We start from the raw sequence: 16,862 nt of genomic DNA on the forward strand, positions 1-16,862 counted from the left end.
CCTCACAGGACTAGTGGCCTAGGGCCAATCTAGCTAATATGGCCACGCTGCTCCTGAGTTCCCAGGTGGGCACTACTCCCAGGAGCTGGCCTGCCTGGGTCCCACTAACACCACACAGAACAAGCATAGCCTACAAGAGGCAGAGTCAGTGTGGACAATAGCACTGAAAGGAAAAGTGACTCCGACACAGCAGCAGGACGTAAGCAACACACATCGGATACTCTCGTGAAGGGCCAAGGTTCCGAACAGGGGACATCGCACTGCAGGGCACTCCAGGACTTCTCCATAGAGTCACTACTTTCAAGAGCCGAAGACACAGCTGATTTTTTTTTTTTAAGCTGACTTTCTTAACACACAGAAACAGACATAGAGAAGCAAAGTGAGGAGACAGAAAAATCTATCTCCGATGAAAGAACAGGACATGGCTACAGCCAGAGATCTAAGCAAAAAGATATTAAGTAACGTGCCTGACAGAGAACTTAAAGCAATGATCATAAGGATACTCACTGGACTTAAGAAAAGAGTGGAAGACATGCATGAGACCCTTAATACAGAGACAAAGAATAGCACAGTGAGATAAAGGACATGACAAACGAAATGAGAGAAACACTTTTTTTTAAAAAAGATTTTATTTACTTATTTGAGAGCACAGAGGGAGAGTGAGAGGGAGAAGCAGACTCCCTCTCTGAGCAGGGAGTGGGGTGTGGGGCTCGACTCCTGAGATCATGACCTGAGCTGAAGGCAGACGCTTAACTGAGCCACCCAGGTGCCCCGTGAGAGACACACTTGATGGAATGAGCAGCAAGATGGAAGAAGCAGAGGAACGAATTACTGAACTAGGAGGCAGAGTAATGGAAAGTAATCAAGCTGAATAGAAGAGAGAAAAAAATAATGCAAAGCGAGAACAGACTTAGGGAACTCAGTTGCTCTATCAAACATAGTATTTGTCTTACAGGAGTCCCTGAAGAAGAAGAAAAAGAAGAAGAAGAGAGAAAGGAGAGCAGAAAACCTATATGAAGAAATCATAGCTGGAAACTTCTTTAATCTGGGGGAAGCAGATGCACAACAAAACATACCGTAAAATTAAATGCAAGATATACTGTTAAAGAAAAAAATGTGATAGTGATAAAAAAAAAAGGGAGTCATTAATTTACAAAGGAAATCCCATAAGGCTAGCAGGGGATTTTTTCAGAAGAACTTTGCAAGCCAGAAGAAAGTGGCAGGATATATTCAAAGTGCTGAATGGGAAAAACCTGCAGCCAAGAAATACTCTATCCAGCATGGCTATCATTCAGAATAGAAGGAAGATAAAGAGCTTCCCGCAAACTAGAGGAGTTTATGACCACCAAATCAGCTCTGCAAGAAATATTAAAAGGGACGCTTTCAGGGAAAGGGCAGACCAAAAGTGACAGTATTGAGGTAAAAAACATAAAAACAGGAGGGAGGGGCCGGCACCCGGCAAGCGGCGGAGCGACGGAGCACAAAATCGGGACTTTTAAAAGTCGGCTTCACTGGGAGACATCGCTCCAGAGGCTAAAATGGGGGGAAACCCAGGTGGGGTCAGCATAAACCCAGGTCCCGCGGGGTCACAGAAGGACTGGGGGTGTCTGAGTGCCGCAGAGCTCGCAGGTATTAGAGCGGGGAAGCCAGCTACAGCGACAAAGCCGAGGAGTGAGCTCTAAGCCCAGGGTTACCTTGTGCCGGTCGCAGGCTGGGTGGGCTCGGAGCGCAGCCGGAGGCCGCGGAGACAAAAGCGACCCGGTGCTTTTCTCCAGCGCCAGCAATTGACTGCTTTCCTCGAGGCGCGACCGCAAGCCAGGGAGGCGGGGCTGTTGGGCGCTTTGCTCTGAGAGTGCACTGAGGAGCGGAACCCCAAGCTCTCGGCTCCTCCGGGCCGAGAGACTGGGAGGCCGCCATCTTCATTCCCGTCCTCCGGAACTCTACGGAAAGCGCTCAGGGAACAAAAGCGCCCGAAAGCAAACCGGAGCGGATTCCTTAGCCCGGCCCCTGGCAAGGGCGGTGCAATTCCGCCTGCGGCAAAGACACTTGAGAATCACTACAACAGGCCCCTCCCCCAGAAGATCAACAAGAAACCCATCCAAAACCAACTTCGCTCACCAAGAACAGCGGAATTCCACAGCAGGAGAAAGCAAATCTTATCTGGACAAAATGACAAGGCGGAAAAACTCACCTCAAAAAAAAGAACAAGAGGCCGTACCGAAGGCTGGAGACCTAATCAATACGGACATAGGTAACATGACAGATCTAGAGTTCAGAATGACAATTCTCAAGGTTCTAGCCGGGCTCGAAAAAGGCATAGAAGATATTAGAGAAACCCTCTCCGGAGAGATAAAAGCCCTTTCTGGAGAAATAAAAGAACTAAAAGCTAACCAAGTTGAAATCAAAAAAGCTATTCATGAGGTGCAATCAAAAATGGAAGCTCTCACTGCCAGGATAAATGAGGCAGAAGAAAGAATTAGTGACATAGAAGACCAAATGATAGAGAATAAAGAAGCTGAGCAAAAGAGAGACAAACAAATACTGGACCACGAGGAGAGAATTCGAGAGATAAGTGACACCATAAGACGACACAACATTAGAATAATTGGGATTCCAGAAGAAAAAGAAAGAGAGAGGGGAGCAGAAGGTATATTGGAGACAATTATTGGAGAGAATTTCCCTAATATGGCAAAGGGAACAAACATCAAAATCCAGGAAATGCTAAGAACGCCCCTCAAAATCAATAAAAATAGGTCCACACCTCGTCACCTGATAGTAAAATTTACAAGTCTTAGCGACAAAGAGAAAATCCTGAAAGCAGCCCGGGAAAAGAAGTCTGTAACATACAAGGGTAAAAACATTAGATTGGCAGCAGACCTATCCACAGAGACCTGGCAGGCCAGAAAGAACTGGCATGATATATTCAGAGCACTAAATGAGAAAAACATGCAGCCAAGAATACTATATCCGGCTAGGCTATCATTGAAAATAGAAGGAGAGATAAAGAGCTTCCAGGACAAACAAAAGCTGAAAGAATTTGCAAACACCAAACCAGCTCTACAGGAAATATTGAAAGGGGTCCTCTAAGCAAAGAGAGACCCTAAAAGTAGTAGATCAGAAAGAAACAGAGACAATATACAGTAACAGTCACCTTACAGGCAATACAATGGCACTAAATTCCTATCTCTCAATAGTTACCCTGAATGTTAATGGGCTAAATGCCCCAATCAAAAGACACAGGGTATCAGAATGGATAAAAAAACAAAACCCATCAATATGCTGCCTACAAGAAACTCATTTTAGACCCGAAGACACCTCCAGATTTAAAGTGAGGGGGTGGAAAACAATGTACCATGCTAATGGACATCAGAAGAAAGCTGGGGTGGCAATCCTTATATCAGATCAATTAGATTTTAAGCCAAAGACTATAATAAGAGATGAGGAAGGACACTATATCATACTCAAAGGGTCTGTCCAACAAGAAGATCTAACAATCTTAAATATCTATGCCCCTAACATGGGAGCAGCCAACTATATAAACCAATTAATAACAAAATCAAAGAAATACATCGACAGTAATACAATAATAGCAGGGGACTTTAACACTCCCCTCACTGAAATGGACAGATCATCTAAGCAAAAGATCAACAAGGAAATAAAGGCCTTAAATGACACACTGGACCAGATGGACATCACAGATATATTCAGAACATTCCATCCCAAAGCAACAGAATATACATTCTTCTCTAGTGCACATGGAACATTCTCCAGAATAGACCACATCCTGGGTCATAAATCAGGTCTCAATCGGTACCAAAAGATCGAGATCATTCCCTGCATATTTTCAGACCACAATGCTCTGAAGCTCGAACTCAATCACAAGAGGAAATTTGGAAAGAACGCAAATACATGGAGACTAAACAGCATCCTTCTAAAAAATGAATGGGTCAACCAGGAAATTAAAGAAGAATTGAAAAAATTCATGGAAACAAATGATAATGAAAACACAACAGTTCAAAATCTGTGGGACACAACAAAGGCAGTCCTGAGAGGAAAATATATAGCGGTGCAAGCCTTTCTCAAGAAACAAGAAAGGTCTCAAATACACAACCTAACCCTACACCTAAAGGAGCTGGAGAGAGAACAACAAAGAAAGCCTAAACCCAGCAGGAGAAGAGAAATCATAAAGATCAGAGCAGAAGTCAATGAAATAGAAACTAAAAAAACAATAGGACAAATCAACAAAACTAGGAGCTGGTTCTTTGAAAGAATTAATAAGATCGATAAGCCCCTGGCCAGACTTATCAAAAAGAAAAGAGAAAGGACGCAAATAAATAAAATCATGAATGAAAGAGGAGAGATCACCACCAACACCAAAGAAATACAAACAATTATAAGAACATACTACGAGCAACTCTATGGCAACAAATTTGACAATCTGGAAGAAATGGATACATTTCTAGAGATGTATAAACTACCACAACTGAACCAGGAAGAAATAGATAACCTGAACAGACCCATAACCAGTAAGGAGATTGAAACAGTCATCAAAAATCTCCAAACAAACAAAAGTCCAGGACCAGACGGCTTCCCAGGGGAATTCTACCAAACATTTAAAGAAGAATTAATTCCTATTCTCCTGAAACTGTTCCAAAAAATAGAAATGGAAGGAAAACTTCCAAACTCATTCTATGAGGCCAGCATCACCTTGATCCCAAAACCAGACAAGGATCCGACCAAAAAAGAGAATTACAGACCAATATCCTTGATGAACACAGATGCAAAAATTCTCACCAAAATACTGGCCAATAGGATCCAACAGTACATTAAAAGGATTATTCACCACGACCAAGTGGGATTTATTCCAGGGCTGCAAGGTTGGTTCAACATCCGCAAATCCATCAATGTGATACAATACATTAATAAAAGAAAGAGTAAGAACCATATGATACTCTCAATAGATGCTGAAAAAGCATTTGACAAAGTGCAGCATCCCTTCCTGATTAAAACTCTTCCAAGTGTAGGGATAGAAGGCACATACCTCAATATTATCAAAGCCATCTATGAAAAACCCACCGCAAATATCATTCTCAATGGAGAAAAACTGAAAGCTTTTCCGCTAAGGTCAGGAACACGGCAGGGATGTCCATTATCACCACTGCTGTTCAATATAGTACTAGAAGTCCTAGCCTCAGCAATCAGACAACAAAAAGAAATTAAAGGCATCCAAATCGGCAAAGAAGAAGTCAAACTATCACTCTTTGCAGATGATATGATACTATATGTGGAAAACCCAAAAGGCTCCACTCCAAAACTGCTAGAACTTATACAGGAATTCAGTAAAGTGTCAGGATATAAAGTCAATGCACAGAAATCAGTCGCATTTCTTTACACTAACAACAAGACAGAAGAAAGAGAAATTGAGGAGTCAGTCCCATTTACAATCGTACCCAAAACCATAAGATACCTAGGAATAAATCTAACCAAAGAGGCAAAGAATCTATACTCAGAAAACTATAAAATACTCATGAAAGAAATTGAGGAAGACACAAAGAAATGGAAAAATATTCCATGCTCATGGATTGGAAGAACAAATATTGTGAAAATGTCTATTCTACCTAAAGCAATCTACACATTTAATGCAATCCCTATCAAAATCCCATCCATTTTTTTAAAGAAATAGAACAAATAATCCTAAAATTTATATGGAACCAGAAAAGACCTCGAATAGCCAAAGGAATATTGAAAAAGAAAGCCAAAGTCGGTGGTATCACAATTCCAGACTTCAAGCTCTATTACAAAGCTGTCATCATCAAGACAGTATGGTACTGGCACAAAAACAGACATATAGACCAATGGAACAGAATAGAGAGCCCAGAAATAGACCCCCAACTCTACGGTCAACTAATCTTCGACAAAGCAGGAAAGAATATCCAATGGAAAAAAGACAGCCTCTTCAACAAATGGTGCTGGGAAAATTGGACAGCCACATGCAGAAAAATGAAATTGGACTATTTCCTTACACCACACACGAAAATAGACTCAAAATGGATGAAGGACCTCAATGTGCGAAAGGAATCTATCAAAATCCTTGAGGACAATGCAGGCAGCAACCTCTTTGACCTCAACCGCAGCAACTTCTTCCTAGGAACATCGCCAAAGGCAACAGAAGCAAGGGCAAAAATGAACTATTGGGATTTCATCAAGATCAAAAGCTTTTGCACAGCAAAGGAAACAGTTAACAAAACCAAAAGACAACTGACAGAATGGGAGAAGATATTTGCAAACGACATATCAGATAAAGGGCTAGTATCCAAAACCTATAAAGAGCTTATCAAACTCAATACCCAAAGAACAAATAATCCGGTCAAGAAATGGGCAGAGGACATGAACAGACATTTCTGCAAAGAAGACATCCAGATGGCCAACAGACACATGAAAAAATGCTCCACATCACTCGGCATCAGGGAAATACAAATCAAAACCACAATGAGATACCACCTCACACCAGTCAGAATGGCTAAAATGAACAAGTCAAGAAATGACAGATGCTGGCGAGGATGCGGAGAGAGGGGAACCCTCCTACACTGCTGGTGGGAATGCAAGCTGGTGCAACCACTCTGGAAAACAGTGTGGAGGTTCCTCAAAAAACTGAAAATAGAGCTACCCTACGACCCAGCAATTGCACTCCTGGGTATATATCCTAAAGATACAAACGTGGTGCTCCGAAGGGGCACGTGCACCCAAATGTTTATAGCAGCAATGTCCACAATAGCCAAACTGTGGAAAGAGCCTAGATGTCCATCAACAGATGAATGGATAAAGAAGATGTGGTATATATACACAATGGAATACTATGCAGCCATCAAAAGACATGAAATCTTGCCATTTGCGACGACGTGGATGGAACTAGAGGGTATCACGCTTAGCGAAATAAGTCAATCGGAGAAAGACAACTATCATATGATCTCTTTGATATGAGGAAGTGGAGATGCAAGGAGGGGGGGGTTAGGGGGAGGTAGGAAAAGAAAAAATGAAAAGATGGGATTGGGAGGGAGACAAACCATAAAAGACTCAATCTCAAGAAACAGACTGAGGGTTGCGGGGGGGAGGGGGGACGGGAGAGGGTGGTGGGGAAATGGACATTGGGGAGGGTATGGGCTATGATGAGTGCTGTGAAATGTGTAAACCTGACGATTCACAGACCTGTACCCCTGGGGATAAAAATACATTATATGTTTATTAAAAAAAAAAAACAAAAAAACCCACAAAAACAGTAAAAATGAATATTTCTGTAAGAAAATCAGTCAGGGAAATCACAAAAAAAAAGGTTATAAAATATAATAACATATATCTAAAACATGAGGAGAAAAGGTTTGAATTTAAATGACCATCAACTTAATATAGATTATTATATTCAGAAGAGGTGATATATAAACCTGGTGGTAACCATGTATCAAAAAGCACGAATAAATATGCAAGGAATAAAGAGAAAGAAATCCAAATATATCACTAAAGAAAATCAGCAAAATGTGAAAGCGCAAAAGACAAAAAGGATCAGAGACACTCTATAGAAAAACAACCAAAAAATGAGTAATAAAATAGTAGTAAATATATATCCATCAATAATTACTCTGAACGCAAATGGACTAAATGCTCCAATCAAAAGTTATAGGGTGAAAGAATGGATATAAAAACAAGACCCATCTATACGCTGCCTACACGAGACCCGTTTTAGACCAAAAGATACCTGCAGATTGAAAGCGATAGGATAGAGGGATGCCTGCATGGCTCAGTTGGTTAAGCCTCCGACACTTAAAATTTTTTACTTAAATTCAATTTAGTTAAAGTACAGTGTATTATTAGTTTCAGGGGTAGAGTGTAGTGATTCATCAGTTGCATACAATACCCATTGCGCATTACATCAAGTGCCCTCCTTAATACCCATCACCCAATTACCCCTTCCCCTCACCAACCTCCCCTCCAGGAACCCTCAGGTTGTTTCCTATAGTTAAGAGTCCCTTACAGTTTGCCTCCCTCTCTGTTTTTATCTTACTTTATTCCTTCCCTTCCCCTATGTTTATCTGTTTTGTTTCTTAAACTCCACATATGAATGAAATCATATGGTATTTACCTTTTGCTTAGCATAATACCCTTTAGTTCCATCCACGTTGTTGCGAATAGCAAGATTTCATTTTTTTTTTAAGATTTTATTTATTTATTTGACAGACGGAGATCACAAGTAGGCAGAGTCAGACAGAGAGAGAGGAGGAAGCAGGCTCCCTGCTGAGCAGAGAGCCCGATGCAGGGTGCAATCCCAGGACCCTGAGACCATGACCCAAGCCGAAGGCAGAGGCTTTAACCCACTGAGCCACCCAGGTGCCCCAAAGATTTTATTTATTTATTTGACAGACAGAGATCACAAGCAGGCAGAGAGGCAGGCAGGGGCGGGGGGTGGGGGGAAGCAAGCTCCCTGCTGAGCTGAGAGCCCAATGTGGGGCTTGATCCCAGGACCCTGAGACCACGACCTGAGCCGAAGGCAGAGGTTTAACCCAGTGAGCCACCCAGGTGCCCCATGATTTCATTCTTTTTGATGGCCAAGTAATCCTCTGTGTGTGTGTTTACACCACATCTTCTTTATCTATTTACCTGTCAGTGGACATCTGGGCTCTCTCCATAGTTTGGCTACTGTAGACACTGCTGCTATAAACATTGGGGTGCATGTGCCCCTTCATGTTTGTATCCTTTGGATACTATGTTTGTATCCTTTGGCTATATACCTAGCAGTGCAATTGCTGAGTCATAGAGTAGCTCTATTTTTAACTTTTTGAGGAACCTCCATACTGTTTTCCAGAGTGGCTGCCAGTTTGTATTCCCACTAACAGTGTAAGCATGTTCCCCTTTCTCTACATCCTTGCCAACATCTCCTGTTTCCTGAGTTAATTTTAGCCATTCTGACTGGTGGAGGTGGTATCTCATTGTGGTTTTGATTTGTATTTCCCTGATGTGGAGTGATGTTTAGCATTTTTTCATATGTCTGTTAAAAAAAAAGAAAAAGTTGGAGGTTTCTAAGATTTTATTTATTTATTTGATAGAAAGTGAGAGATCATAAGTAGGCAGAGAGGCAGGCAGAGAGAGAAAGGGAAGCAGGCTTCCCGCTGAGCTGAGAGCCCAATGTGGGGCTCGATCCCAGGACCCTGAAATCATGACCTGAGCTGAAGGCAGAGGCTTTAACCCACTGAGCCACCCAGGCGCCCCTAGAAGCCTCCAACTCTTTTTTTTTTAAATTTTTTTTTTATTTTTTTTAAAGCTTTTATTTATTTATTTGACAGAGAGAGATCACAAGTAGGCAGAGAGGCAGGCAGAGAGAGAGAGAGAGGAGGAAGCAGGCTCTCCACTGAGCAGAAAGCCTGATGCGGGACTCGATCCCAGGACCCTGAGATCATGACCCGAGCCGAAAGCAGAGGCCTAACCCACTGAGCCACCCAGGTACCCCGAAGCCTCCAACTCTTGATCTCAGCTCAGTTCTTGATCTCAGGGTCATGAGGTCAAGTCCCATAGTGGGCTCTGCCCTTGGTGTGGAGCCTACATTAAAGAAAGAGAGAGAGAGAAAGAGAGAGAGAGGAAAGAAGTGAGAAGGAAGGAAGGAGAAAAAGAAAGAAGGAGAGAATGAAAGAAAGAAAGGGAGGGAGGAAGAAGAGAAAATGAGAGGACAGAGAAACATCTATCATACCAATGGATGTCAAAGGAAAGCCGGAGCAGCAATACTTATTTTGGACACGTTAAAACAAAGACTAACGTATGACAAAGATGGACACTATATAATAACAAGGGGGACAGTCCAAGAAGAAAATGTAACAATCGTAAATGCTTATGCAATCAACATAGGAGCACCCAAACACACGAAACAGTTCGTAACAATCATAAAGGAACTAATCAATAATAACACAACACTGGCAGGGGACGACAACAGCCAAATTATGGAAAGAACCTGTATGTCCATTACCTGAGGAATAGATAAAGAAGATGTGGTGTATATATGCAACGGAATTTTACTCAACCATAAAAAAGAATGAAATCTTGCCATTTGCAATGACATGGATGGAGCTAGAGAGTATAATGCTAAGTGAACTAGTCAGAGAAAGACAAATACCATATGATTTCACTCATGTGGAATTTAAGAAACAAGACAAATGAGCATGGGGGGAAAAGAAGGAACACCAAGAAGCAGACTCTTAGCTATAGAGAACAAATGGATGGTTACTGGAAGGGAGGTGGGCCGTAAGAATGGGTTAAATAGGGGATGGGTATTACAAAGGGTACTTTGGGGGCGCCTGGGTGGCTCAGTGGGCTAAGCCTCTGCCTTTGGCTCAGGTCATGGTCTCAGGGTCCTGGGATCGAGCCCCATATCAGGCTCTCTGCTCAGCAGGGAGCCTGCTTCCTCCTCTCTCTCTGCCTGCCTCTCTGCCTGCTTGTGATCTCTCTCTCTGTCAAATAAATAAATAAAAATAAAATAAAATAAAAAACCCAAAACCAAAAAACCAACGGGCACTTGTGATGAGCACTGGGTGTTGTATGTAAAGTGATGAATCACTAAATTCTACACCTGAAACTAATATTACACTCTAGATTAACTGGAATTTAAATAAAAACGTGGAAGAAAAAAAGATTAAAAAATAAATTACTAATTCAATTTCTCATTTAAAAAAAAACACCATGATTAAGTGGGATTTATTCCTAGGTTGCAAGAGTCATTCAACATTTGTAAATCAATCAATGTGATGGGAAGTGGCCAAGCATTTAGAGCTTTTCTCTTACTTGGTTCAATGATCACACTGATACATCACATCAATAAGAGAAAGGATGAGAAGCGTATGATCATTTCAATAGAGACAGAAAAAGCCTTTGACAAAGTACACCACCTATTCTTGATAAAAACCCTCAACAAAATATATTTAGAGGGAACATACCTCAACACAATAAAGGTCGTCTATAAGAAACCAGAGCTAATATCATCCTTTATGGGGGAAAAACTGAGAACTTTTCCTCTAATGTCAGGAACACGGCAGGGATGTCCACTCTCACCACTTTCATTCAACATAGACTGGAAGTCCTAGCCACAGTAATCAGATAACAAAAGAAATGAAAAGAATCCAAGTCAGTAAGGTAGAAGGAAAACTTTCACTATTTGCAGATACCATGATACTACAGAAAACCCGAGAGACTCCACTAAAAAACTGCTAAAACTGATTCATTTCCCAGTTTGACACAACATGCAGGCTAATGCCCAGTTCTTATCAATGGAACGTGAATGGAAGTGAGGTATATGTGTGAGTGGATAGGACTACAGCTCTTCCTTGACTTATGACGGGGGGGGTTCCATCCTGATAAATCCATCAAATGCGTTTAGTACACCTAAGCCACCCCACGACAGAGCTTAGCCTGAACCACCTGAAACGTGCTCCATACACTTACATTAGCCTACAGCTGGGCAAAATCATCAAACACAGACTATTTCATAATAAAGTGTTGGATATCTCATGCATGTATTGAATACTGCACTGAAAGTGAAAAACACAACGGTATAAGCGCACTGGCTATTCACCCGCACGACCCAACAGACACAGGAGAGCTAAAGATGCAGCACCAAGCCCAGACTCTTCCAACAACAATCAGAAGACAGGAAAGAGGAAGGAAAAAGGAAGAGCTTTCTTAGATGCCCATCAACACCATCTGATGACATGTCTGTACACCCTCTAAAATGATCTCCCTCAGCAGCAGAGAAGCAAGGCGCAGACCTTAGAAAATAAGGGACAATTGTGCAGGTACCAAGGGCCAAAGTCATTTAGCTGAGATTGTGCCACTTAGAAAAATACCATGAGCACTGATGTCAAATATCTTCCTGTTTGTCTGATTCACCCACTTCTTGGAGAACCTCCCATTACCCACAGGTCCTAACTGGGCTGTGAGGACATTTGACCCAACCAAACTGAACTAATCACTTTAGCTCTTATGGAGATTTGGAATAAGGACATCAGATTGAGGCCAGCTTATGCTGGACACTTGGGTAAAAATGTTGAGAATTATGTTTCTTATACAATAATCCCTGTTGCACACACAGGGAGGCCAATAAGAGGTTAGAACAGAATATGCTGAGGCTGTGGGGAGATAAGAAGGTGGGTCCCAGAGACCTTCATCAACCATGCTAAGAGAGAAAAAATGGAATGAAAGCCTGTAGGTACCACTCAGGAGAGCACTGAATCCTTACCCAGTGAGACCAGGAGCCCACAAGTCTCCAACATCACCTCCCGGTATAAGGTCCCCTGAGCCAGGTCCAGATGTCTCCATTCCTCCCCAGTGAAGGTCACGGCCACGTCTTGGAAGGACACCAAAGCCTGGAACATCAAACAGAGATGGTGGGTGGCCAGACATTATTAGATGAGATGAGAACCTATTGGTTGGCCTCCGGCAGAAGTCCAGAAAGACCTGAGGCCTGAACCCCCGAGTATCTCCTGAGAACCTAGCTCTGTGCTAAGCTCAGGAGGGAGGCACATGGTGCCTCTGACAGAATAAAAGATGTGGGAGAGCAAAGCCTCCTGTGCAGGAAGCCACTGGAGAAAGACACAAAACCGTGATCGCCTCATGTAGGCGGTAAGGAGCAGAGAGGAAGCCCATGAGGTAAGCGCCATCATCTCCATTCACAAGTAGCAAACAGAGGCTCAAAGCCAAGTGGAACAGAGTTGTATGTCTCATGAGAAGGGGCAAGATTTGAACACAGTCCCTTGGGTCCAGCCATGGTGGGGGGTTTAGATTTAATCTAAGTATGACATTGTCCCAGAGGGAAAAATCTTTCATTCTTCAATCCCTTATTGGGCACTGGTCAGGTCCAGCACTGTTCGAGGCCTGGAGATGGCGCAGAGAACAAAAGCTCACACTCTGGGGCTGGGGAAGGGTCCCCGACAAGAAATTAAAGAAATGACCAAGATCAACTCATATGGCCCTAAGACCTCGAAAAACAACAAAAGAGAATGAAATGCTTGCGAACATTAGGGGACTTTAGCTGGGGCAACCAGGGAAGGCCTCTCTCAGGGGACACTGGAATGAGGCTGGAGTGAAGTTGGGGAGCAGGCCAGGCAAGGAAAGATCAATAACTAACATAAGTCCCAAAGGTGGTCGGAGCTAGGACAAGTGAACGGGAGGACTTGCTAGAGAGTAACTTCAGGCCTGTTGTGTTTACAACCCAAGAGACACAGCATTCCTGTATATTGTCACTAATGAATATTGGACTCACTCTTCAAGCACAGGTCTCCCCTACTATCTGAAAGCACAGCGTTCCTAGGAAAACTTCCCTAAGACAAAATGCAGTAAAGTGAAAAGTATCCCCCAACTTTCTCAAGGTCCTTCTTACTGCTAACTTTGCTTTTAGGAAAAACTTACATTAGCACCTGTTCTCACCAACCAAAAGAAACTCCAAGAGGGTTTTTGTTTATACTTACTAATGTAGTCTCTCCTAAAAGCTAGTGGCAAAATCCAAACCTTTGGAAAGTGGGGGAACCTGAGTAAGAAAATGTGTTCTACAGGAAAATGGATTCACTGCTGCAAGCTGGAAACCAGCTTCACTTGTAATACAGAGATGGCAACTGCAAACTTCAAATCGGTGCCTGTCTTGTGTCCCCCACTTGACCTAGGACCCTTCTACACCAATCGGAGAAGCAGCAATTCAAAAAACGCAGCTCCCATCCCCTCTCCCAGCTTCCAGCTGGGTAGAGGTCTGTGGCAAGGAGGCCCAAAGGCCAGACTGTCCCTGGTGTGAGCCTAAGAGCAGAGCAGGACCAGCTTGGTCCCTCTCAGAATCGCACCCAGGGTGATTGCTCTCTGAGCAATGAAGGACACATGTCACACACATACCCTCTCTGGTTCCCTCAACTGAGAGAATAATCGTTAATACACACAGTATTCCAATTTTAGACCCAGAGGAATAGAGGTCAATGGCCGTGAAAAGGCAAGCTGAGGTCAGAGGCAGAAATGCAGGCCTCCCCTTCTAACCTCTGGCCAGGGTTCAGAACCCTGGGTTAGAAGTGATTAAATCTACCCCCTCCCCCCACCACTGTATTCCTCCATAACCTTCAAATCCAAGAGCACTAAGAAGGAATGGTGAAGATGATGAGGGAAGAGAAAGCAAGCTGAGGACAAAGCAGAAGCTGACACCCTGCAACCTCCCTCCCACCCCTCACTTCTGGGTGGGACATGTGTGACATTCTTCCAGGAATCTCCCAACCTTCTATAAATACCTTGCTAGAGAGGAAAAACAACCTTAACCAGACAATGGGAAGGCCTCAAGGCCTCAGGTATACTGTAAGTCCTTTGAGCATGAAAGTTTTATTGAAACCTCCCTTTTTCCTTACGTCCCACAACCCCATCAAATAAAACCTGTCACCCCTCACAACCCCGGGGCAACAGCTCTTTCTGCCCACAGGTCCTGTCCCTGTGCTTTAACAAACCCCCATTTTGCACCAAAGATGTCTCAAGAATTCTTTCTTCGTGGTTGGCTCTGGACCCCACCCCCACCGAACCTAATTTATATTCTAAAACTTCATCAGAGAGTCCCAGGGTCAATATCACTGCGGGCTGAACCGTGAGGACCCCAGCGCGTGAGCCTGCGCGACCCTCCACTCACCAGCGCCGGCGCCGCCATGAGGCCCACGGGCGGAGCGAGACCGCGAGAAGCAGGGACTAAAGCGCATCCAGCGGGCTCAGCCGACCCTTCACCCCAGCCCTGGGCCCGGTGACCAGGCACCTCGGTCTCCGCTGTGCAAAGCCTCAACAGGGTCCCCAGCGGGTGCCTCGGGAACGAAGGGCTAGTGCCGAGGCGCCGGACAGGCGAGGGGAACAGCCCCGTTACAGGTGCTGTCGGGCTCATACAAAACCGTGGATTTAGGTCCTATCCTTCTCACTGTCCTTTGCTCAGTCTGGAAGGCCCTTCTGAGAGCGGCCTCTCCGCAGCGCTGGAAGCAGAAGCGCGACTCTACACAGCCCCGTTCGGACCAAAAGTCGCCGCAAGGAAGACGCTAGAAGGCCGGTCCACCGTGCGGCGGAAATACCCCTCTCCGCTCTCTGTCATTGGCTGAGCGTCCACCGACGTCGGACGCTTTCTGGGTAATGTAGTTTCTGACTGCATCTAGGCAGCACGCGTTCTGTTCTCTGAGACACCTGGTGTTAAAGTTCCAAAGACAGGGGTGTGGCTTTTAAGAGTTCCAAGGAGAAGCTCACAGATTTCAGTGGCTCTTCAAGCAACCCTTCACCTCAAACAGGTGACGCATACCTTGACCTTCCTCCCTGTGTAGGGGAGTGGGATAACTCACTTCTTCTTTCCGAGCCAGTATTCACAATGAAAAATGAAGATAATTCTTGAATGTAGTGATTTTTAAAGTTCCTCCAATCAGCAGTTTCCAACCTGCAGACCAGTACAGCATTGCCTGGGAATTTGTTACAAGTACAGGCCTCCCTTCACTCCTACTGAATCAGGAACTCTGGGCTAGGGCCCCACGTCTTTGCTTTAATAAGCCCTCCAGAGGATTTTAATGCTCCAAAACAGGTGAGGACCAGCCTCTTTAAAATCCAGTGAATAGATGAGCTAAAACCACCTCTTTTGTGGGAGATGACTAAAAAGAGCTTAGTAGCAGACCTGGAACATAATGGTAAGTACAGAAGAGCTAGGGCCATCATTATGGTTATGATTATTATTTTACGTTAGTATCACTGGCAATGTCATCCGAGGATCTGGCATACACTCCTGTGATACAGGAAGTCTGATACTTGTTTGCGGAGACATTGGGGACATTTGTCAAAATATATAATGCTTTGACCCAATAAGGAGCCTCCTAAATAGCATTTAAAATTTTTACATAATACACTCAAATCAGGCAGAAGCCTTATGCAAGACGCTTTTGACTTCCTTTCTGACAGGGACTCTTCTATGATATGGGCAATGAAACCAAAGCAAATGGGAAGAAGGATTGGTGTAGAAACATTTTCAGAGAAATGAGAAACCAAAAAAGTCACACAAAAATTATGATGTAGTTCCACAAAGTTCTATCAAGTGTGCCTGTCTCTCCTGCCTCCCCGTCCACCTTTTCCATGTCTGCCGCCCCTGGGCCAGCGAGACCTTCCCTCTCCTCTTCCTTCTCCTCTCCTCATCCCACTCAGAATGAAGACGATGAGGATGGAGTCCTTTATGCTGATCCAATTCCACTTAGTGAATAGTTAAGAATGGTCATGCTTTATAGGTAATAAATTCATCTGTTGTGTATGTCTGTGAAAATCTAATAACTCCATGGCCAAAACGGTATGAAACTTTTTCATGTCATCATCACCGTCATCTAAGTACTCATGTAGAACTTTAGGATCACCTGAGAATTTGTTAAAAATGCAAGTTCTCGGTCCCATCTGATGAGGGAGCAGAAGTCCAGCTGAAGACAAAGCACAAGCCGACACCCTGCAGAAGCCTCCCTCACCAGTTTGACCAGACTGTCTTGGTTTTAGCCCTGAAAGTCCCGTGTACTAGAAACACCCAGAGTCCCACTGTTCAGTGATAGGTACAGAAGTCTGCAGCAAACCCATACACTAACCAAAAATATATGGGCTGAAAGAAAAGCGTCTTAATGCCAGGATGCTGGCTATGGTATAGATTATTGGCTATGTGTTGATGTTGTAGCTGGCCTAGTTCACAACTGAGCGATATTATAATGAGGCATCATGTATAAATGATACCTTACTTAACCTGATTCCGCCTAATGTATATAAAGAAGCCACAGAAAGTGAAGCAGTTTCCTTATCCACGTTGATCCCACCCTGTATCAGAC

The 16,862-nt window shown here is 43.7% G+C and overlaps 1 long non-coding RNA gene across 1 annotated transcript in view; it reads right to left on the reverse strand.

Moving 5' to 3' along the window:
- Positions 1-15,078, reverse strand: part of LOC308358491 — a 28,247-nt gene extending 13,169 nt beyond the window's left edge. Inside the window, exons 1-2 of the long non-coding RNA XR_013968318.1 lie at positions 14,678-15,078; positions 12,269-12,395 (exon numbers count right to left, since the gene is read on the reverse strand). This is a non-coding gene — a long non-coding RNA (uncharacterized lncRNA). The remainder of the gene's footprint in view (positions 1-12,268; positions 12,396-14,677) is intronic.
- Between the last annotated feature and the right edge of the window lie 1,784 nt (positions 15,079-16,862).

Source organism: Martes martes (genome assembly GCF_963455335.1).
Source record: "Martes martes genome assembly, chromosome: 17".
Taxonomy (NCBI): domain Eukaryota; kingdom Metazoa; phylum Chordata; class Mammalia; order Carnivora; family Mustelidae; genus Martes; species Martes martes.